This window comes from Rana temporaria, chromosome 5, assembly GCF_905171775.1.
Source record: "Rana temporaria chromosome 5, aRanTem1.1, whole genome shotgun sequence".
Lineage (NCBI taxonomy): Eukaryota > Metazoa > Chordata > Amphibia > Anura > Ranidae > Rana > Rana temporaria.
The window spans coordinates 327,680,675-327,703,275 of record NC_053493.1 but is presented as its reverse complement, the minus strand read 5'-3'; the positions used below and the strand labels follow the sequence as shown (position 1 = coordinate 327,703,275).

Here is a 22,601-nt window from a genome sequence, read left to right as displayed (position 1 = left end):
GCTAGTGTGAAAGGACCCTTAAAGGGGCCAGAAGGCAGTCATGCCAAGGCATTAAGCATGTTCCAATTGTCAAAACGAAAAGCTCACTGAAATAGTAACATTTTCCATTCACAACTCATAAAACATTAAAAATAGAAAAAAAAAATCCCAGCATGCTGTAAATATTATATAAACAAATTCCAGAGGCTCCATTGTGTTGGTTAGGGAGAGCTAAACGGCAAAAAAAAAAAACGTTTATTTTGGGTAGAGTGGGAGGGTTATAACCCCTGTCAGTTGTTTTGCCATTCGTGTCCCACTGGGGAGATTTCTCGTAATTTTCCATCCCATAGACTAAAGATGGGAAAGTAAATCCATGGCTGTCAGCACAGACACCAGAACCAGTGTCCCCATTGAAAGATTTCCCCTCCAATTCCAGTTCTGGTGACCACTCAAAATGTGGGTCTTTTGGCAAGTCAGACACCATGTTATTCAAGGACAACCATTCAAATATGTTTGACTTAGGCTCTGTTTCCACTATCGCAACCCCAAAGTCACGTGATTTACAATGCGTCTTCTGATGTTAAAGCCATGTGAGAACAAGTCGCACCGAAGTCAGAACAAAGTAGTGCAAGAACCTTTTTTGGAGTCACTGCGACTTGAGTCGCACCAATTAGAACGGGGACCATTGAAATACATGGGATTAGACTTATGTGACTTCACATGTGTCAATTCGCACAAGTAGTGGAAACGGAGCCTAAAAGCCGCACTGACGTTAAAAAGGTTTCTGCAGTGCCACAGACTGCAATGTAGACCATCAAAAGGTAGCACCTCAAGGTTATACATGTGACAGTTGCCCATTATCATTGGTCAGAGCCAAATTTGCATCAAATTTGCACACCAAAGTCGTGCAACTTGTCGTTTAAGTGTAAATGGAGCCTCATAGGACCGCCAAAATAAAAAACCTGTGTTCCAAGTCCTCTCCACTCTCCAAAACTAAATGTTTTGCTTTAATAATACTTTAATCATTAGTGATGGACAAAACAAAACAAACACTGTGCATAAACAACTTGATGGGATGGAAGAGACGAATGGTGGCAATTACAACATGCATATTAAACTTCTCTAACAAAATCACATTTATTCCCAAAACAGGGTCACTTTAGGATCACTGGGAGTCCTTAGAGACCATCCCATATCTGCACTCGTCCAGCTAGGAAAGCTAAAAAGAAAAAGTGGTGCTCTGTATACATTTCTTCACATCTTATAGATTGTAAGCTCCAACGAGCAGGGACCACTGACCCCTACTTTATTAAACTGTACAGTCATTGTACTGTCCTCCCTTATGCTGTAAAGTGCTGTGTAAACTGTTGCTGCTATATAAATCCTGAATAATAAAAAATGCAAAAAGAGCCCCCCTTCCCTCCTAATATTGTGTCCTTGTAACTTTCTGTGGAACAAACCATCAGGCTTATCAAGGCTTTCCTGAGGCATTGTGTGACAACACTACTACAGCAAGTATATAGAACAGCGAGTGTGGTCACCATAGTATAGGAAGTTTATAACTGGCAGGACCAACAGTTGAAAATAAAAGACAAATAACCACCACATATTAAGGTCTGGTATGCTGCAGATATTCAAACTTTCCCAACTCGCCTGAGACGGTTTTAGAATTTTTTTTGGTCTGGAGTTGTTAATATGCTTTCACTAATGTATAGCTCAGCTAAAAATGCTAGCCCTCATAAAAGCATGTTTTGCTGACGTTACATTTTGGTTATGTTACTGGTTACGATGTAGACTTTCATGGCAAAGCTCTTTAAATAGTATCATTCAGCTGCAGAGCTAGGACTAAATACCAGTCAAAGTATGAGAACATTTTAATTGCCTTTTATTTTTATCAATTTAGAAGGCCAACAGGTTAGATTTCAAACTTAAAAGGCGAAAAAAAAAAAAAAAACTATGTTCATATTTTTCTCTAACCCATCTTAAAGTGGATTGTAAAGTCTGTTTTTCCCCCCCCTTAAAAATAACAAACATGTTATACTGATCAGATCTGTGTGCAGTGGATTTTCACAAAAAGCCTGGATCCTCCTCTTCTCGGGTCCCTCGTCTGAGATCCTTGCCCCTCTCTCCTGTTCGGTGCCCCTGCAGCAAACAGCTTGCTATGGGGGCACCAGAGCCGAGTCACAGCTCTGTGTGTCCAGTCAGACACAGAGCCCCAACCCCGCCTCTCTCCCGATTGCCTAGCTGACTCTGATTAACAGCGGAGGGAGAATCTGGGAAGGCTGAGACAATCGTGGACATCGCTGGGACAGAGGAACCTCAGGTAAGTGTTACGGGGACTGAGGGGGGCTGCTGCACACGAAAGGCTTTTTATTTTAATGCACTTAGATAAAAACAAAAAAAAAGTCTGCCTTTACAATCCCTTTACGTTTAACCACTTAAGGACCTTGCCTGTTTTTCAGACTTGGTGTTTACAAGATTAAAAAGTTTTGTTTTTTTTTGCTAGAAAATTACTTAAAACATTCCTAAAAAAAATTTCTAACACCCTAGAGAATAAAATGGCGGTCATTGCAATACTTTTTGTCACACCGTATTTGCGCAGGGGTCTTACAAGCGCACTTTTGGGAATAAAATTAACTTTTTTAAAACAGTAAAGTTAGCCCAATTTTTTTTTCATATTGTGAAAGATAATGTTATGCCGAGTAAAATGATACCCAACATGTCGCGCTTCAAAATTGCGCCCACTCGTGGAATGGCGTCAAACTTTTAATCTCCATAGGCGACGTTTAAAAAAATTCTATAGGTTGCATCTTTTGAGTTACAGAGGAGGTCTAGGGCTAGAATTATTGCTCGATCGCGGTGATACCTCACTTGTGTGGTTTGAACACCGTTTTCATATGCAGGCGCTACTCGCGTATGCGTTCGCTTCTGCGCGTGAGCTCGTCAGGACGGGGCACTTTAAAAACATCCCTTGTAAACATCCCTCGTAATAGAAAAAAGCATGACAGGTCCTCTTTAATATGAGATCTGGGGTCAAAAAGACCTCAGATCTCATATTTAGACCAAAAAAAAAAAATATGTGCCTTTAAGAGGCATGGGCGGAAGTGACGTTTTGACGTCTCTTCCGCCCTGCTATGGAGACGGGTGGGGGCCATCTTGCCCTCACTCGTATCCCAGCGGAGCAGGAGACAGGACCCGATCGCCTCCGCCGCTGCTGACGGCTCCGATAATCTTGCGCCGAATCCGCCAAGAAGACCACCTTTATCGTTTAAAGGACCGCTCACAGGAAAGATCGATATCTCGGTTGTGGCAGCGGCTGCTGCCGTTACCAAGATATCCAGCTTTAAAAAAATGACGTATATATACGTGAGCGGGTCCTTAAGTGGTTAAGCAAAACAAAAAGGGCATGTAAAAGGTCCCAGCTCAGTTGACTTACAAACAATGCAGCACATGTAAACATAGCAGCAGCATTTTCCAAGTGTTTACATGACAGAAGACTGGTCTGCACCGTGCCCTACTGCAAATCCACACAACTCAGGTCCTCGAGTACCCCCATCAGGTCATGTGTTATGGATTCCTCCCCATTAGCAGTGGCCATTACTAATCCAGTTATAAACCTGTGCTAGGTTAAATAACTCAGACCTGAAACATTAGTATTACGAGGAGTTGAGAAGTTGCATTTTATGGTCACACAATGTAAAGGTAACTGGCTGCAAAGATGCCAGTGCAGAAGTGGTGCAGCAAAATCGCACTATAGTGGCATCCACTACAAACACCCATGAGTACTACCCTTCACTTTTTAGTTTGAGTGCCTTTCTACAAACTGGAGAGGGAAGAAACGATTGCTTCCTTTCAGATACCGTAAGACTTGTTTTAAACACCTCCTGCCTGGGAAGATAACAGGCGTAGTTCTTCAGATCATTGGGAGCGGATATATACATGAACACCGATGTCAAGCCGCCGACAAGCTCTCTTCTGTCTACAAAACATTTTTATAGGGAGTTGACACAAATATTGATATTTTTAACTCCTTGGGCAAAAGCTTTTAAAAGCAGTCATGAATTCAATCACGGATTCCTTAACAAGGCATTACTGCCAGAGGCTTACAAAGGATCTCCGATGATGTTCAGGAAAATATAGTTGAAGTTGGTCGGCTCAGCATACAGAATTGTGACAAACAGTAGAACCAGAAAATTAGTTGAATTTAAAAAAATACTTCAGTGAAAAGGAAACACGCTGAGCAGAGTGTCACACTTTGCTGTACTACAAGGGAAGCACAAAGTACCAACGTTTAAACTTCAAGAGCACACAAAACTTCTGAGTTAGCCAATGAGGAGAAACAGGGGGCAGAGCCGAAGCAGCCAAGTGTCTGAATGGACACATGGAGCTGCGGCTCGGCTGCCCACACAGGAAGCTGCTTGCTGTGGGGGCATTCAACAGGAGAGAGGGGCTAGGAGCTCTGGCATGGGACCCAAGAAAAGGAGGATCTGGGCTGCTCTGTGCAAAACCACTGCAACTGAGCAGGCAAGTATAAGAGCCGGTTCACACAGGGGTGAGGCGACCTGAGCGCGCACCACAGCGCGACTTCAAGTCGCCTCCAGAACAGGCGACTTTTCAGTGGCCAAACTAAAATCAGCTCTGTGGGAGAGAGGGGTTTGCCCTAAAAACTATTTTCACTTCCTGAAAAGTCGCTGCAGTAAAGACAGTGATCGACTTCTGAGGTGACTTCCATTGAAATCAATGGATACAAGTCAACTAGAAGTCGGATTGAAGTAGTACAGGAACCTTTTCTGAAGAAGAAGTCATAGCGACTTCACTAGTGTACATTAAAGGAAAATGTTTTTTCACCTTAATGCAATCTATGCATTAAGGTGAAAAAACACTTACCTGACCCCTCGAAAGTCCCGCCTGCGGTCCCGTGATCCTCTTCGCCGCTCAGCCTGGCCGCCGATTTGCTAGAGCGGATGGATTGAGAGCAGCGCAGCCATTGGCTAGCGCTGCTGTCAGAGCCGAGTGTTTCAGCGACTCAACATCGCGACTTGGGGCGACTTCAAGTTGGCTCCCAAGTCACCCCTGTGTGAATGGGTTCTAACAGGTTTGATATTTTTAAACAAAAAAAAGTTTAAACAAAAACACACGACTTTAGCATCACTTGAACATAAAGCTTATTAAATGTATGTTAATGTTTAAAATGTGTTCCTAGTGTTTTATACATGTGCATGGGAAGGGCATTAGAACAGCTTATTACTCATACAGTCTTAAGTTCATACTCTCCCAATTCAACTCTATCAGTGTGTACTGAATTTACCCAGAATCCTCATTTCCTGCTTGTCGGTCTCAATGTTTTTCTCAGAGGTTTGCATTGAGCTTTACATAACATTTTAGTTATCCCGGCTACGTACCTAGAATACACCAATTTTCAGCATGGACTCCGGTAGTGCAAGACGGCCGGGAAGCAAACACAAAATGTGTACCCCCCGACTGCCCCACCCATCTCTACCATCACCCTATGGCTGGCCACATGTATGGCAATTTTGATCATGCTCAACTACATTCAGTTCACTGAGAAAGCTGGACAGATTAGTGCACTGCAATATACTACCAAAAACTTTTAAAAGAGAATCTACGCTGGTATTTATTTGCATTACCACAAATGCTTCAACATCACAAAAAAATTAAATTGGGTCCATAAAGCTGCCAGTCATATCAGTAGAAAGTAGACAGACTAGTGCACCATTCCCATTTGTCTTCTCATATTAGGCTCAACTCACCAAGTGAACATACCAAGATGAGGATACATAATTTAGGATAGAAGGATACTTATTTTATAAAAAGGGACGATTACTTCCAGCCGAGTTCAATGAGATTTGAAAAATTAGTTGCATGGCTGGAAATAAAGCTTCTTAGACTTGTCTTAAAAGCTTTGTGAATGGAGTCTATTGCCTTGGACATCACAACTTTCCAGGTCAATCTCAGAATGCAGAAAAACTGGTCAAAAATCAGGCAAAAAAAAAAGCAAATTTTGCCACTCTTGATAAACAGACCACTTGGGCTTCCCTAGACTACTCCAAAGTAGTGTAGACAATACATGAGATGACAGCAAACAGATCCTTCAGATAAGCAGAGGAGAGCTCAGACCAGTACACCCATATCGGACATCACAGCAGCCATTTTGACACACTCAAGGTTCAATCATCGGAGGAAAACCGCACAAGCGCAGAAAGGGGTATTCGCTAGAGGCGGTAGTAGAAAAATCGCATATGAACAGTTTGCACTGCTGGCATTTTAGATGTTAAATCTTACCCAGGAACAGCTTAAAAAGAATATCATGCTGCAGCTCAGATGTAATCAGCTTCTATATGCTTATGGAGAACATCCTTAAGAGTCTTGTCATATGTAGCCTACTTATTTTAAAACACATAACAGTCTTTACCCTACTGGCAAGGAATGACATTTGCAAGGCAAAAGAAGCACATGTCTCTAGTCCACACCTAGCCAAGAAATACTGTGGATGGGACAATCCTCCTAAATTTGTAATGGGGGTGGCAGGCCCAAATCAGCCAGCAGCTTCCCATTGCTCAAAAAAAGTAACCACCTCTGCTTTAAAGCAGAACTACACTGCATCTCAGCACCACAAACCAAAAACACGATGCAATTCATTTTTAATATTCAAAGCCCCCATCCATCCATGCTTTATTTTGCTGGAAAAAAAAAATCACTTAAAAAAAAAAAAACTGGCATTTCTGGCCGTGGCAATGTTGAGAAAGGGCAAACAATTCATGTAGCATTTACTTCCTGGAATCCATCTGCACTTAGCACAGGCATGCAGTCAGGAGGGTGTGCCGAGCTGAGAAAACCCCTCCCCATCTCCTGAAGACTCCTGGGATGTATGACATTTGTCTAGGCAAGAAACCATTAAACAACTAAAGAAAAGTAGAAAAAATAAAAATTGAATACAATATACCTTCCCATCTATTTACTAATGCAATATAAATAATCAATGTTGATTGGCAGAGTAAAGATTTGCTTAATGGTGTTGTGCATTTTCCACCCCAGGTTATCCTCCAACAATTCCCTTACCTTAAGAAAGTTCCTTCTTAAAAGGGATTGTCGTTTATTTTCTAAATAAGTTCCTTTAAGCTAGTGCATTGTTACCTTTTCCTTCAATTTCCCTTCTAAATGTTTTTTCTGTGTCTGAATTTCTCACTTCCTGTTCCTCCTCAGTAAGCCGTTCTGGCTGACTAACCCCCAGCCAGAAAGGCTCGGATGATGGGGGCAAGCTTACTGAGGAGTAACAGGAAGTGAGAAATTCAGACAAAAAAAACAACTTTCAGGTTTAAACCGTGTGATTAATCTGAATTATTTCCATTTGTTCAAATATGATAAAAATTGGTAGAAGTACTGGAGGATGTAGTATTGACAGCATCCATTCTGCTGCACCCACCTACTCATAACCTTGTATAAAATAGGCAATGGATTATAAAAAGAATGTATATCTAGATATACATAGAGATACACACACCTGTAAACACCACAAGTTTTCAGTGTCATTCTACACTTCACACATCGACCACAATTAGCTCTGCTGCTGTATGAGGAGATTATATCGAAGGTAAAACAAAGTGAGGGCTGCCATATTCATGAAATATATACAATCACTAATTCACCTTATCTAGACAGGCCGATAGCTGCTTATATCTGGAAGCAGCTAATGTAACTGTATAAAGATCTTCACCGGAGATAGGACTAGCTTTATCATTCGAGATTCATTGTTTGAATGGTGTAATGAGCTTTAATAAATCTATTACACCAGTAAATATATTTATTTTTTCCATTAAAAACCACTAAAAATTTTAGGACACAGACACAACCAAAGCTGCATTTACTGTGCGTTTTTCTGTGTGGGGACGTTCTTTTGAACGCAATAAACAGTGCATTTTGTATGAGGCTCACAACAGTACACACAAGCTTGCGTTTTCCTTTACCTCCATCTTTATTTGCACTACACTGCATTGTGGTGCATTTACATGAAGCACACGTTTCTGTGCATATGCAGAGTGAAAAAAAACCTTGTCACTGCAATGAAGTGAACTATGCTCATAGAAGAACCAGGATTTCGGACTGCAGTCAGAAATGATTTCCACCGTATCTGGTGTGAATGGGCCCCCAATATCTGCCTTGAGATTGGCATTAAAGGGGAAGTCCAGGCTACAACTAAACTGCTCCCACCCCCCTTCTAACTCCAATTCTAACTACCCTGCAGAAGGAAGATGCTTCTACTTACCTATTGTAGGGTGTAGTCAGATTTCAGCAGCGGCTTCAGGGGAGAGAAGGGACAGCCGACAACCGATGCCCCATACTAAACCTATGGATGATCCCGTCATTTCATTCTTTGTCAGCGCTTTCTCCCCTGAAGCTGCCCATTGGGTAGATCACATGACCAGACTGGAGCACCCCGACAATAGGCAAGTATAAGCATTATAAAATTCCACTTTAAAGGATCACTAAAGATATTTAATAAAAAATATATATATATATATATATATATATATATATATATATATATATATATATATATATATATATATATATATATATATATATATATATATATATATATATATATATATATATATATATATATATATATACTTACCTCCACTGTGCAGCTCGTTTTGCACAGAGTGGCCCCGAACCTGGTCTTCTGGGGTCCCTCGACGGCTCTCCCCCACGAGGACTCAACACCTTCATGCAAGAGTGCTTGCATGGTGTTGAGTTCTTGCGGGCGCGCTACCGTGATACAGCCGCTCACCATCACTCGACTCCCCATCGCGCCGCGTCATTGGATGCGATTGACAGCAGTGCGAGCCAATGACTGTGCTTTCAATCCATCCACTGTAACCAATCAATGGCCAGGATGAGCGGTGATGAGGATGTCGGGGGCGAGCCCGGGACTTTCGAGGGGTCAGGTATTGTCGGATGTTTTTTCACTTTAATGCACAGAATGCATAAGGTGAAGAAATGTTTACATTTACAACCCTTTTAACATATTCTTTTGGACTTTAAGGGCTGGTTCACACTGCAGCCATGCCAGACATCGCATGTAATTCGCATCACACTGCTGTGCAGATTAAATTCAGCCTTACACATTATCTGAAGAAAAAAAAACAAACACCAAGGTATGCATAGAAAAACAAAGGTGGTTTCTTTTTAGCATGTCTCATTGAGGAAATATCCCTTTACTTATCTCTTCGTGCATTTCTCTTCCTTAGACAGCTGCTACCAAGCCGGATGTCACTAGAAAATTCCCTCACCTATTGTTCCTACAACAAACATTTTGGATTTTTAACGTCATTTTCCTCCATGCGTTTCAGAGACACAGTAGAAGTAACCCTGAGAACACCTGAACATTGGGAAATGTCCCCTCACCTACTCCTGTGACAGCTCAAACATTGCACTTCCCATTACTATTTGCTCCAGAGGATATAAATCACCAGGACCAAGAATGAGGGGGAATCTCCTCAGCAAGGACACACAAACCGCAATAACAAACACAGGGGGTTCTAACCTGTCCTCAATCTATCCAAAAACTACACAATCAAAAAAGTTTCACCAATGCAGATAAGAACTCCGACTTTCTAATCTTCATGTTTTGGGGCAGGATCCTAGAGTACTAATGCTAAAGACAGCCAGGCAATGATCATTTTCAGAGGAAACTCCATAATGGCAGCTATATTCCTTTCAGTGCAGCTTTCCTGTATGCATAATATGAAAGTATTTGGCATTTTGATAACAGAGAAGGAACTGGCCAGAGAGCGACCACGCTGATGCATTGCAATTAAAGCGGAGCTCCACCCAAAAGGGGAAGCTCTGCTTGTTTGCACCTGTCACTGCCCCATTTGCCACTTTTTTTAGGGGGGGGGGGGGAGCGAGTACCTGGTCTTGACAGTTACCCACTTCTGGGCAAGATCGGCAATCTACAACATTTCCGGACCCTCCCCGCTGCCTTCTGTGACCATTTAGAAAGCGCACGGCGACTCGTTCAGGCTCAGTAGGAAACAGGCTGTGAAGCCGCAATGCTTCACCTCCTGTTCCCCTTACTACAGATGCCAGCGCCCGCACCCAAAGCGGATTGAAGAAACGGCTTGGTGTGCCGGAATCCCTGCACAGGCAAGTGCCCTTATACTAAAAGTCAGCAGCTACAGTATTTGTACCTGCAGACTTATTTTTTCTGAAGGAGCCTGGAGCTCCTCTTTAAGGTGAAATAAGAATCAAAGAAGACATACAGCAATGTCCACTGCGAGCTTTAGCCACCATGTTTCTCTATTAAAGAAAACCTGAACTGAGATAAACCCAAAGTCTACCACTGTCTGCCAACCAGCAGTCTCTAAAGGAGGGCAGCAATGGCAGTCTGCATAGGTTCTCTTTATGGTTCATTCTGACCACTTCAGGGTTCTGGGAAAGACAACACAGACATTAAATGAAATAAAACTGAATTCAGGAGACATACAGCCGCTGCTGAACTCTCTCAACTGCCTGGTTTTTATTTTGATCTAAAGCCTTCACTACCCTGACCCAACATAATCATGGAGCCCAAGAGTTCGGACTTGTTTGGCTTCACTAGCTGCATGCTTGTACCAGAGACCAGGCACAGCAAGACAAACAGCATTTTCTGGCAGTGGAGGTTTCCTTTGCAAGGTCCTTTAAGAAGCAGTAAACTTCTTGCAGAAGTCTGACAGTGTTCACATTATACATCCCATTACAGTACTATTTCCTAACTGACAAACCATGTAATTACCCAAATCTCCGGAAAAGATGAGTCTTACTAAATAAGACTGTTTCAGAACAGTTAGTACGACGGAATGCTGTCACTGAATGAAGGAGAGGAACAAAAACTGCAAAGCCAGTACAGGGCCAGTGTCTAGCCACAGCAACATATTTAAAGGGGTCTACCCAATTATTGTCAAGCTCAAAATTTAAAGTGTTACTAAACCCACAACAGTAAAATCAGTCTGTATATTCACTTTGGAACCTAAGGGGTTAATTCTCCGTAATGTGTAAAAAGGCTGTTTGATCCTGTCTAATCTGATCCTCCCATTCTTCCATAGTCCCCAATTCATCTCCTAGTAGTCCAGAGCCTTGGGGCACCCTGCACATGCTCAGTTCGGTGTGTATTGCTAGAGTGTTTTGTTGTTTTTTTTTTTTTTTCAAAGGGTGCATGTGATCAGCACAGGGCCAATCAGCAATGTCCAGACAGAGGGCCGGGGTCATGCAGCCACACAGGACAGTCAAAGCGGGATGAAAACTCCAACAAGCTTTAACCAGCGCTAAGCCAAACACTTATAGAAGTCACAAGACTGCTATATACTGCTGATGAGAATGAGGGTGTTTAGTAGTTTATATTTACTAAAATAATTGCATTTCCATGTTCTGTGTGAGACCAGATATAGTGAATGCAGGGTCCTGGGTTTAGTAACACTTTAAAAGCGGAGTTCCACCCATTTAAAAGTCAGTAAATAACAAAAAACACACTGAGGTGCTAAGATGCTCCCCTTGGGTGATCAAGTGTATAATCTTCTGTCTGGGACCTGACGTGTCCCAGAAGATTGCGCGGGGGGGGGGGAGAGAGAGAGAGAGAGAGAGAGAGAGAGAGAGAGGAGAACTTCCTTATGGCACCAGGAGAGGAAGTGGGAGCTGGGAACCTGTGAAAACTAGGTACCCCCCCCCCCCCCCCAAAAAAAAATAAAAAATGACATGCCAAATGTGATGGGTCATGAGTACTTATAGCGGATAGGAAAATAAAAATCCTTCCTTGCAGAGGGCATTAATTTATTCCTAGAGTACCAGTAACAAGGACTTTTACTTACCTAATTCCTCCCTCCAGCCATGCAATGTGACCAGCCACTACAGCCTCTTATCTAAAGCTGACCATTGATGGATCCCCCCCCCCCCCACATTCAGCTGGCTGAACGAAAAAATAATGTATTCCTCCATCCACACGAGTGAATGAAGGTATTTTCCCCCTCGTGCCAGGACATTATTCTGACAGCAAAGAGCACCACTGTCAGAATACACACAGAACGACATTCAGCCGCTCCCTGCTAAAATGGACACAATTTTGATATGTGGTCAGCTTAAGGCACTCAGTTGGTCGCATGCACACTGACATAAAGTACAATGCAGGGCCAGCAACCCTTTATTGTACATGAGGATGCTGGGATACCATCCACAACTCAAAGGGAGAAGAGCTGAGAGCTGGCTGCTGGAGGAGCAAAAGAAAAAAAGTAAGCAAAGTCCTTGGTACTGTCACCCCAAGCTTAAACAAGACTTTAACCCTTGCAGATCAGGGAGAGCGCTCCGAAAAGGGGGGGGTATTTTTACCCAGAGTTCAGCTTTCATATTCATTGGTTAGGAACTATGAACTCTTCTGGAAACTTAAAATTTCTCCCGTTTTCTTTTTACATTTAATCTTATACAGACAAAAAAACAAAGTGAACATTTCTAAAAAAGAAAAAAACGCCTACTATAGTGATTACAAAAAAGAAAAGAGCAATAATTAGGCAAACATCTGCAGCACCGCTTTTACAGAATTGGAGGGTGCGTCCAGGAGAGAAATCGCATTGCTTGGAAACGACATGGATGGCAACGCTGCAACCCCCAATCTGGAGCTACACTATTCATTTTTCATACCCATGTTCATTTTAATGACCGCGGTGCAAAGCAACCATTCCCCTGAGCACCTACCTGCATAGAGCCAGCCAGCTAAACACAAATTTTGCACACGGAGGCTTAAAGTAGTTTCTTGAAAACCAAAAAGGGAGAGAACTCACGAGGCTTGGGTGATTATTGATGAGGGAAGATCCTGATTGAGGATCAGAGATTTGTCAATGTATGAGCGAGACACGATTCATAACATTGAGTGATCTCAGTCTGCAGAGCTCCTGTACAAACTTTTCACTGCTCATGTGTAGATGTAAGGAACATCAGAAACACCATGGACAATTCCTGATACACAAATGCATGTGAACATCTTATTGGATGGACAATTCTAAACCCCTGTGCGTATTCATAAAACGATACTTCAGCCTCTCGCCAGCACTGGCGTCTGATCCATTTCATTCAACGTTACAAGAAGAACTACTGAAGTTTTGTAGAACGGAGCTCTAATTTCTGCCTTAGCATGTTTACACTAGTTGATTTCTGAAGGAAAAATTACAACAAACAATACAAAAAATGAATACCGAATCAAACAAACGAAGCCAGCTCTACAAGTAGCACTAATAGTAGGTGTGACTAATCCACACGCTGAAGAAAAGAAACTTAACAGCTTTTCAGATCCTCACTAACCGAGACGGAACCTGAAAGGCAGAGAACAGTCATCTCACTTGGAGTGATACAGCCCAGCACAGCAAGTATCACACCAAAGTTCCACATAGTGAATTATACATGGACTCTGCAGGACAACCCAGGACAACCGTCTCTACAGTTTCACCAGCCACTCCACAAACTGCTCTGGTTCCAGCAATGCCTTTTCCTCAGATTCTCTGGTTACAATTAATTGTCACAAGACAAAAGCAGCTTAACTGTTTGCTGCACAAAAAGATAGTTCACCTTGTTGCTGTGTGAAGTCTGCAGAACCTACCCCATCCAGCTAACACTAACCAGATACCTAATTGGGGGGGGGGGGGGGGGGGGTCAGTTCACATTCCACAATTGGCAGTGAAAGATTACCTCTCAAATTTAAAAAGGCATCTTGGACTTCCAATTTTAACCTCCATTTTCTGTCACTTTTTTCTGCAGAATAATGCAACAATAAGGAGTTACTAAAGGACGCTAGGGAACCCTTAATATGAAGCTGGAAAATATGAAGCTAGGGAACCCTTAATATGAATCTAGAGGACCCTCAATATGAAGCTAGGGAACCCTTAATATGAATCTAGGGAACCCTCAATACGAAGCTGGAAAATATGAAGCTAGGGAACCCTTAATATGAATCTAGAGGACCCTCAATATGAAGCTAGGGAACCCTTAATATGAATCTAGGGAACCCTAAATACGAAGCTGGAAAATATGAAGCTAGGGAACCCTTAATATGAATCTAGAGGACCCTCAATATGAAGCTAGGGAACCCTTAATATGAATCTAGGGAACCCTCAATACGAAGCTGGAAAATATGAAGCTAGGGAACCCTTAATATGAATCTAGAGGACCCTCAATATGAAGAAAAAAAAACCTCTTAAAGGCAACAGGCATCGAAAAAAAGTAAAAAAAAAAAAAAAAACCGCAACCCACCACACTACTCAAGTGGGTTATGAGCCTTGGCATAAAAGACGACAATTTAGAAAAAACTAAAACCATAAAAGGGGACCCCTGAAAGCCCCATCCTAACACCAGGTAGTTGCCCAAAACGGAAATTCAGAACATGTAGAGCACAGTTCACGTCTATAAAAGAAAGGTTTCTTTATTTCAGATAAAATGTGTATATATATCGAATATAAGCGTTGGAAGGAAGTCGTGCTCTCGGTTGGTTTTCAATTTTATATCATGAATAATTCAGTGAGGCAGCTAAAGGTGTGTGGAAGGAGAGCTGGGAAGATCTAGCTGCTGGAGCCCCAAGAGATAAAAGCTTCGGGGAATTCAGTCCACCAGATTTTACCAGCATCACCTTTTTTTCTAAGGTGGCCTGACCCTTTGAACGCTCCCTAGTAACATGACAGATCATCTTTCCCATCACCCTTTGCTGTCGAGCACATATACTGGTGATATCATATGCCCTTCCAGCTAGCAGAAAGAGAAGTAGTGATGTCACACTCCTGCCTCCCCATCACCCAAGCATGATGAACATGTCAAAACCCAAAACAAGGTATGATCACAACACTACCAAACAGAAATGCATATCCAAGTAACGTTCACACCACTACTCAACGCTACATCACCCAACCGCAAGGCGACTAAGATTATCCATGAAAAAAAAAGAAGAATATACCAAGAGCTGTATACAGTACATAAACCAAAATATGTTCAGTCTCAAAACGCAAAATATTTACACAATCGTAAACACAAACAAAATTCATAGAAACAAAACAAAGGCGCCAAGAAAGAATCACTAGAAAGAAAAAATAAATAAATATTGGCTGCATGATTTTTTTGTGCACTCTGGAAAAGCAATGTTTTTTTCATAGAAAGAGGGGGGGGGGGGGGGGGGAAACACACACACACACACACACCTTTCAAAACGCCAGCTTCAGAGTAAAAAAACTTTACAAAAGTTAAACACAGAATAAAAAAAAATAAAAAAAGAAGGAAAAAAGGGGAAAGAAAAATAAAACCTCCCAACCGAAAAATATAATTAAAAACATATATTAAATAACAGAATTGCCCTAACTGCTAGAGGAATTATGATCAACAGAACTGAACTGTTGTATAGAAAAACGTTCACACACACACACACACACTTTACTAAAATTTAAGGGGAGCATTTATCTCCAGCAACAGAAAATAAAAATTAGGAAAATATAATAAATAAAAAAATATATAAAATCGTTCCAACTCCCAGAGGTTTTAAAGATCAACCCAACTATCACATAGAAAAATTGACACTCAAAAAAATAACCACCATATAAAGGGGAACTCTTCTGTAAAATGTATATATGTACGGCAAAAGAACTAAAAAACAAATACCAGAATTACTCTACACACACACACACACACACACACACACACACACTACGGGATTTATGATCAAAATAAATCATAATATAGCTTTAATACAAAATAAAATTAAGAAATTGCTAAAAATAAAAAGCATATAAAAGGGGTTCTCCTTTGAAAAAAAAGTAATACGTCCTGCAACACAACTACTAACCAAAGTTCTCTTTAATTCTGACCCACAAATTTATTTTTTGAAAACCGTACGCCTGTGCAAGAGGAAATCCATGTGACACAACGCCGTCTTACAGTGATTCAAACTGTCATAACAAAGCAGAACCTGTTACATCCCAGACTGTGAAAACATGAAATAAAAGCCGAAATGGATCCTGTGCCTGAACCTGCACCAAATACATCTTCACCAACAAACTTCCACAAAGTTTGAGCAAAATAAAAGCAGTGCAGAAAAATAAACATTGTAGCATGTGGGGGGGGGGGGGGGGCAGAGGTATCCTATATTTAGAGCTCGCTTCCTATACGGCATCAGGCGTGCAGCCTTGTTGTGCCCTTGTGGTGTTATCAGTGTCAATGAATAGGTCCTAGTTAAATGAAAGCTGCCATTTTAGGTTAGACTGGAGAGCTTCTGTTGTGCAACAGCCAGACAAAAACAAAGCACACTGTGCCCTGCGGACTACATGTGGGACTGCAACTTTCATGGAGCGAGGGATGGGGAGAGGAAGAAAAAAAATCATTGATTTTTTTTTTTTTTTTTTTTGAAGGATAACATAAAAGGGGATGGTGGAGCTGTAAGAGGAACTGGGTAGCGGGACAATGGCCACACTGTCACCTACATGGATGGCTCCTGGAGTCCTGGGAGGGGGAGGGGAGATGGTCCTGTCTCAGCATGGCCAGGAAGATAGAAGTAGATTGTGGAGGGGATGAGGAGTACCAGCCCCCAATATCTGGAGCTTCTGTGATAGTTTGGGCATTGTAAAGTTGGCTGGTGGTGGAGGAGGAACAGACAGAGCATGGTGCGGGTCGGTGATCTCTCCTATTCAAAAGGAAACTCCTCCTCAACTGCTACTTTGTGTCCTTTGTCTATTGTTTGTTATGTAAAAGAAAATACTTTCAACAAAAAGCCCAGGCGTGAGTGAGGGCTGAGGAGTGAAGGATCAGGATTGCACTAGTTTTTTTTTCTCCTGGGGTTCCAGCTTTTTTCTTTCCAGTATTTTTGTGTGCCTCTCCCATCCTCGCCCCCCCCCCCCCCTTACCCAAGGGTACCCTCCTGTGAAAGGCCATCAGGAGGAGATGAATACATTGCAATGATGGCTGCTGGTCGCCTGCAGCGCCTTCTCCATGTGCCTCCCTCCCCATCCACCAGCAGGACCCAGCACTGCCACACACACACCACCAGCCAGGAGGCCATGTCTTCTCCCCCATCAACACCAGGACAATGACCCACACCCACCCACCCCTCATCATCACCACTACGCCTCCATTAGATTATATTATAGGGGGGGTGTGCACTCAGCAGCCATCTCCGGGATGACACAAACATGACCACACCATCCTCCCCCCACCATCATCACAGGGGGGGGGGGGCTCAGGGTCACTCTCCATCCTTAGCCCCTGGATCCCTTCTATTCATGTGGGGGGGGGGGGGGGGCTCAGGGTCACTCTCCATCCTTAGCCCCTGGATCCCTTCTATTCTGTGCGCAGGGGGAGGGGGCTTAGGGTCACTCTCCTTATCCCCTGGATCCCTTCTATTCCTGGGGGGGGGGGCTCAGGGTCACTCTCCATCCTTAGCCCCTGGATCCCTTCTATTCATGTGGGGGGGGGGGGGGGGGCTCAGGGTCACTCCATCCTTAGCCCCTGGATCCCTTCTATTCTGTGCGCAGGGGGAGGGGGCTTAGGGTCACTCTCCTTATCCCCTGGATCCCTTCTATTCCTGGGGGGGGGGGGGGGTCAGGGTCACTATCCGCATCCAATGGATCCCTCCTATTCTGTGGGGGGGGGCCCTCGGGGTCACTATTCCCATCCCCTGGATGCCTTTTCTTCCTGGGGGGGCACTCAGGGTCGCTATCCTTATCCCCTGGATCCCTTCTCTTCCTGTGGGGGGGGGGGGGGGGGTTTAGGGTCACGCTCCTTTCCTAATCCACTGGATCCCTCCTATTCCATGGGGGTGGGCTCAGGGTCACTCTCTATCCTGATCCCTTCTCTTCCTGGGGGGAGGGATCTTAGTGTTACTCTCCATCCTCATCTCCTGGGGGGGGGGGGATCTTAGGGTCACTCTTTCCTAATCCACTGGATCCCTCCTATTCAATGGGGGTGGGCTCAGGGTCACACTCTGTCCTGTACTCTTCCTGGGGGGGGGGGGGGAATCTTATGGTTACTCTCCATCCTCATCTCCTGGATCCCTTCTCTTCAGGGGGGGGGGGGATCTTAGGGTCACTCTTTCCTAATCCACTGGATCCCACCTATTCATGGGGGTGGGCTCAGGGTCACTCTCTGTCCTTCTCTTCCTGGGGGGGTCTTATGGTTACTCTCCATCCTCATCTCCTGGATCCCTTCCTGAGGGGGTGTGTTTCCAACCTGATGGGAGGGGGGGGGGGTCACCCAGCTAGGGATGATCCTCTCCATCCTTATCCCCTGGATTCCTCTTCCTGGGGGGGGGGGCATATGTCACCCAGCTTATCATTATGTAGGGGGAGGGGAAGTGATCCTAGGGTCAGTCTCCATCCTCATCCCCTGGATTCCCTATCCCCCATCGTACACACACTTTATACAACTCAAACTCCCAGCGATGTCCTGATAGGATCCATGCACCCCCAGGACAGCTGGGATGGGATCCCCCCCTCCCCGATCACACTCCAGTAGAAGTTGGAAGTTGCGGGTCTCGGAGCGGATGGTGTGTTGTGTATTGTGTGTGATGGCCATGCTCCCCCCTCCCCCTCACTCACCCGCAGTCGGTGGTGTCCCGGGCACACAGCGCCCTATTGTCTCGCCCGGAGTGGACGGGGCAGCCGGTGTCCTCCTCTCCCCCTCCTGTGTGTGGTGGGAGGAGGGGGAAGATGTGGCCGCTCTGTTCCCACACTCCACCTTCTTCCCTCCTGTATGGAGCTCTCTCTCTCTCTCTCTCTCTCTCTCTCTATCCCGGTCCGTCCCGGACTCTTCTTCTTCTTTCTCCTCGGCTCTCTCTTTCTCGCTCCTCTTTATTTTCTCCTTTGTGCTTTAATTTCGGCTCAAGTTTAATCCGACCCGTGCACGAGCGCGCCCGCACGGAGGAGGAGGAGGAGGCGAACCCGCCGGACACTCACAGCTCGGGATCCTCTCACTCACTCCACACTCTCCGGGCACCAGCTTCAGCCGCGTTCACGTGTCCTCCCCGAGGACCGTGCGCGCACCCGCGGGCCGCGAACTCACTCACACACACACACTCTTCTATCTCTCTCACACACACGCATTGAACGCCCCGCCCACTCCGCTACCTTCCCCTCCCCTTGCCACACAGCCCCCGTGACGTCACGCGGCCACCAGGCATAATTTATGCAAGAATTCACTAGTGCTTTTCATTCAGCTCTCTGCGCGCCCCCTCCTTCTCTTAAAGGGCCAGAGTCTCATTTACCTCACACTGCTACCCGTGTGTCCTGAGAGCTCTTCCTTCACAGGATGCAGCAGAGGTGACACGGTTTCCTCTGGAATGCTTACTTACACGATATTCCCACTGACCCCTGCTCACCCAAGGAGCTTACCATCTAATAGGCTTTGACCAGTTATAACCGTGCACTGCATAGGAGAACTTCAGAGCAATTACTAATACTCAAATTAATTTACAGTGCATGTTACTCTAAATATTTATTGTTTTATAGGTGTGTATTCAATTATAGAAATCATAATGTATCATTCCCATGTACATCTTCCATCTAAAGGACAAAGGTTATCCTGTCAGTAACCTTTCTTCCTTGTTGGATATTTTTTTCGGCCACCACACTCACCAACCAATCACAGCCTGCCTCTTGAAAATGCCCCCTGCCAATCACAGCCTGTCTCTTGAACACGCCCCTGCCAATCACAGCCTGCCTCTTGAAAGCCCCCCCGCAAATCACAACCTGCCTCTTGAACACACCCCATGCCAATCATAGCCTGTCTCTTGAACACACCCCTGCCAATCACAGCCTGCCTCTTGAACACGCCCCCGCACCAATCACAACCTGCCTCTTGAACACACCCCATGCCAATCATAGCCTGTCTCTTGAACACGCCCCTGCCAATCACAGCCTGTCTCTTGAACACACCCCTGCCAATCACAGCCTGCCTCTTGAACACGCCCCCGCACCTATCACAACCTGCCTCTTGAACACACCCCATGCCAATCACAACCTGCCTCTTGAACACGCCTCCTGCCAATCACAGCCTGTCTCTTGAACACACCCCTGCCAATCACAGCCTGCCTCTTGAACACGCCCCCGCACCAATCACAACCTGCCTCTTGAACACACCCCATGCCAATCACAACCTGCCTCTTGAACACGTCCCCTGCCAATCACAGCCTGTCTCTTGAACACACCCTCTGCCAACCCCTGCCTGCCTCTTCAACACACCCCATGCCAATCACAGCCTGCCTCTTCAACACGCCCTCTGCCAATCCCAGCCTGCCTCTTCAACACCCTCACTGCCAATCACAGCCTGTCTCTTCAACACGCCCTCTGCCAATCACAGCCTACCTCTTGAACACGCCCTCTGCCAATCATAGCCTGCCTCTTGAACACCCCCAGTGCCAATCACAGCCTGCCTCTTGTACACAACCCCTGCCAATCACAGCCTGCCTTTGGCACACCCCCTCTGCCAATCACAGCCTGCCTCTGGAACTCACCCTCTGCCAATCACAGCCTGCCTCTGGAACACACCCCCTGACAATCACAGCCTGCCTCTGGAACACACCCCCTGACAATCACAGCCTGCCTCTGGAACTCACCCTCTGCCAATCACAGCCTGCCTCTAGAACACACCCTCTGCCAATCACAGCCTGCCTCTTCAACACGCCCTCTGCCAATCACAGCCTGTCTATTGAACACATCCTCTAACAATCACAGCCTGCCTCTGAAACACGCCCCCTGACAATCACAGCCTGCCTCTAGAACACACCCTCTGCCAATCACAGCCTGCCTCTTCAACACACCCTCTGCCAATCACAGCCTGTCTATTGAACACATCCTCTACCAATCACAGCCTGCCTCTGAAACACGCCCCCTGACAATCACAGCCTGCCTCTGGAACTCACCCTCTGCCAATCACAGCCTGCCTCTGGAACACACCCCCTGCCAATCACAGCCTGCCTCTAGAACACACCCTCTGCCAATAACAGCCTGCCTCTAGAACACACCCTCTGCCAATCACAGCCTGCCTCTGGAACACACCCTCTGCCAATCACAGCCTGGCTATTAAACACACCCTCTGCCAATCACAGCCTGCCTCTGGAACTCACCCTCTGCCAATCACAGCCTGCCTCTGGAACACACCCCCTGCCAATCACAGCCTGCCTCTAGAACACACCCTCTGCCAATAACAGCCTGCCTCTAGAACACACCCTCTGCCAATCACAGCCTGCCTCTGGAACACACCCTCTGCCAATCACAGCCTGGCTATTAAACACACCCTCTGCCAATCACAGCCTGCCTCTGGAACACACCCTCTGCCAATCACAGACTGCCTCTGAAATACAGTCTTAGCCCTGGTTTACACCAATGTAATTTGTAATGCGATTTGACAGTTAAAAAATCTCAAGACAAGTCACACCCCATTTGTGGCAATGGAACTTTTCAAGTTGCAGCGACTTTGAAAAAGGGTCCTGCATTACTTTTCTGCAATTTCATTGCAACTTGCTTTGACTTCTGTTAAATGAAGTCGCAAGCCACAATGAAATCACACATCAAAATCGCACTGATCAGCAGCTTCAAAATCGCGTTTCATGTGCCAGTCAAATCCAGAAGACGATCAAGGTAGAGGCAGCACTGAAAAACAAATTGACAGCCATTTTATTGGTGGGACATGTGCCCGTCTATATACATCAATTGTCTGGGTTTGGGTGGGTACATAATTGTCTAAAGCAAAAGTGAGATTTCTTACATGAATTGTGGTGTGGTGTATTTTTTCAGATCTGTGCAATGTGAAAGGTTATCTCTATGCAGGAGTTTGCTGTAATAGAGACCTGTCACTGCTGCTCTTGTCCGAAGTGTCCATCTAGTCCACGCCCCCTCCTGTAGTTTTCTGCATGCAGCCATTAATGGGTGGGGCCTGCTGGGTCCCTCTCCTACAGCTCTGCTCTCTGCACCATGTACAGCATAGTGACGATGTCCTTGCTATTTTTACAAGGTTATAACAGGGTTTGAGAAGGTTTTTGGCTTAAAAAAAGGGTGGGCTCGGGGTACAGAGAACTGCGCTTGAGCCCACCTAATTGTGTGACAATAGCAAATTAATATTCGCTATTGTCTTCCTGATTCTCCTCCTGGCCAATCAGGAAGTGGGTCCTGAGACCTGATTGGCCAGCATATTGTACCCAAACAAAATTGACGTCCTTTTTTTCCCACAAATAGAGCTTTCTTTTGGTGGTATTATACGGCGGCAGGTCAGCAAGTGGTTAAATCAGTGTTTTTTGTTAGAGAATTAAATTACAAGCCACAAACATTATTTTTATATATATATATATATATATATATATATATATATATATATATATATATATATATATATATATATATATATATATATATATATATATATATACATATACTGTATATATGTTGGCAGAGACCTAGGGAATTAAATGGTGATCTTTTGATCTTTGCAATTTTTGATGTCACACGGTATTTGCGCAGTGATTTTTCAGTTACAATTATTTTATTTTTTTAACGTACACCTTAATTAATAAAAAAAAACAATATTTTTTTTTTGTAAAATATGAAAGGTGATGTTTC

At 44.5% G+C, this 22,601-nt stretch overlaps 1 protein-coding gene across 1 annotated transcript in view; it reads right to left on the bottom strand.

Moving 5' to 3' along the window:
- Positions 1-19,085, bottom strand: part of CHD7 (chromodomain helicase DNA binding protein 7) — a 177,895-nt gene extending 158,810 nt beyond the window's left edge. The window contains exon 1 of the mRNA XM_040354257.1: positions 18,588-19,085. The gene's annotated coding sequence lies outside the window, so the exon portion shown is untranslated. The remainder of the gene's footprint in view (positions 1-18,587) is intronic.
- Between the last annotated feature and the right edge of the window lie 3,516 nt (positions 19,086-22,601).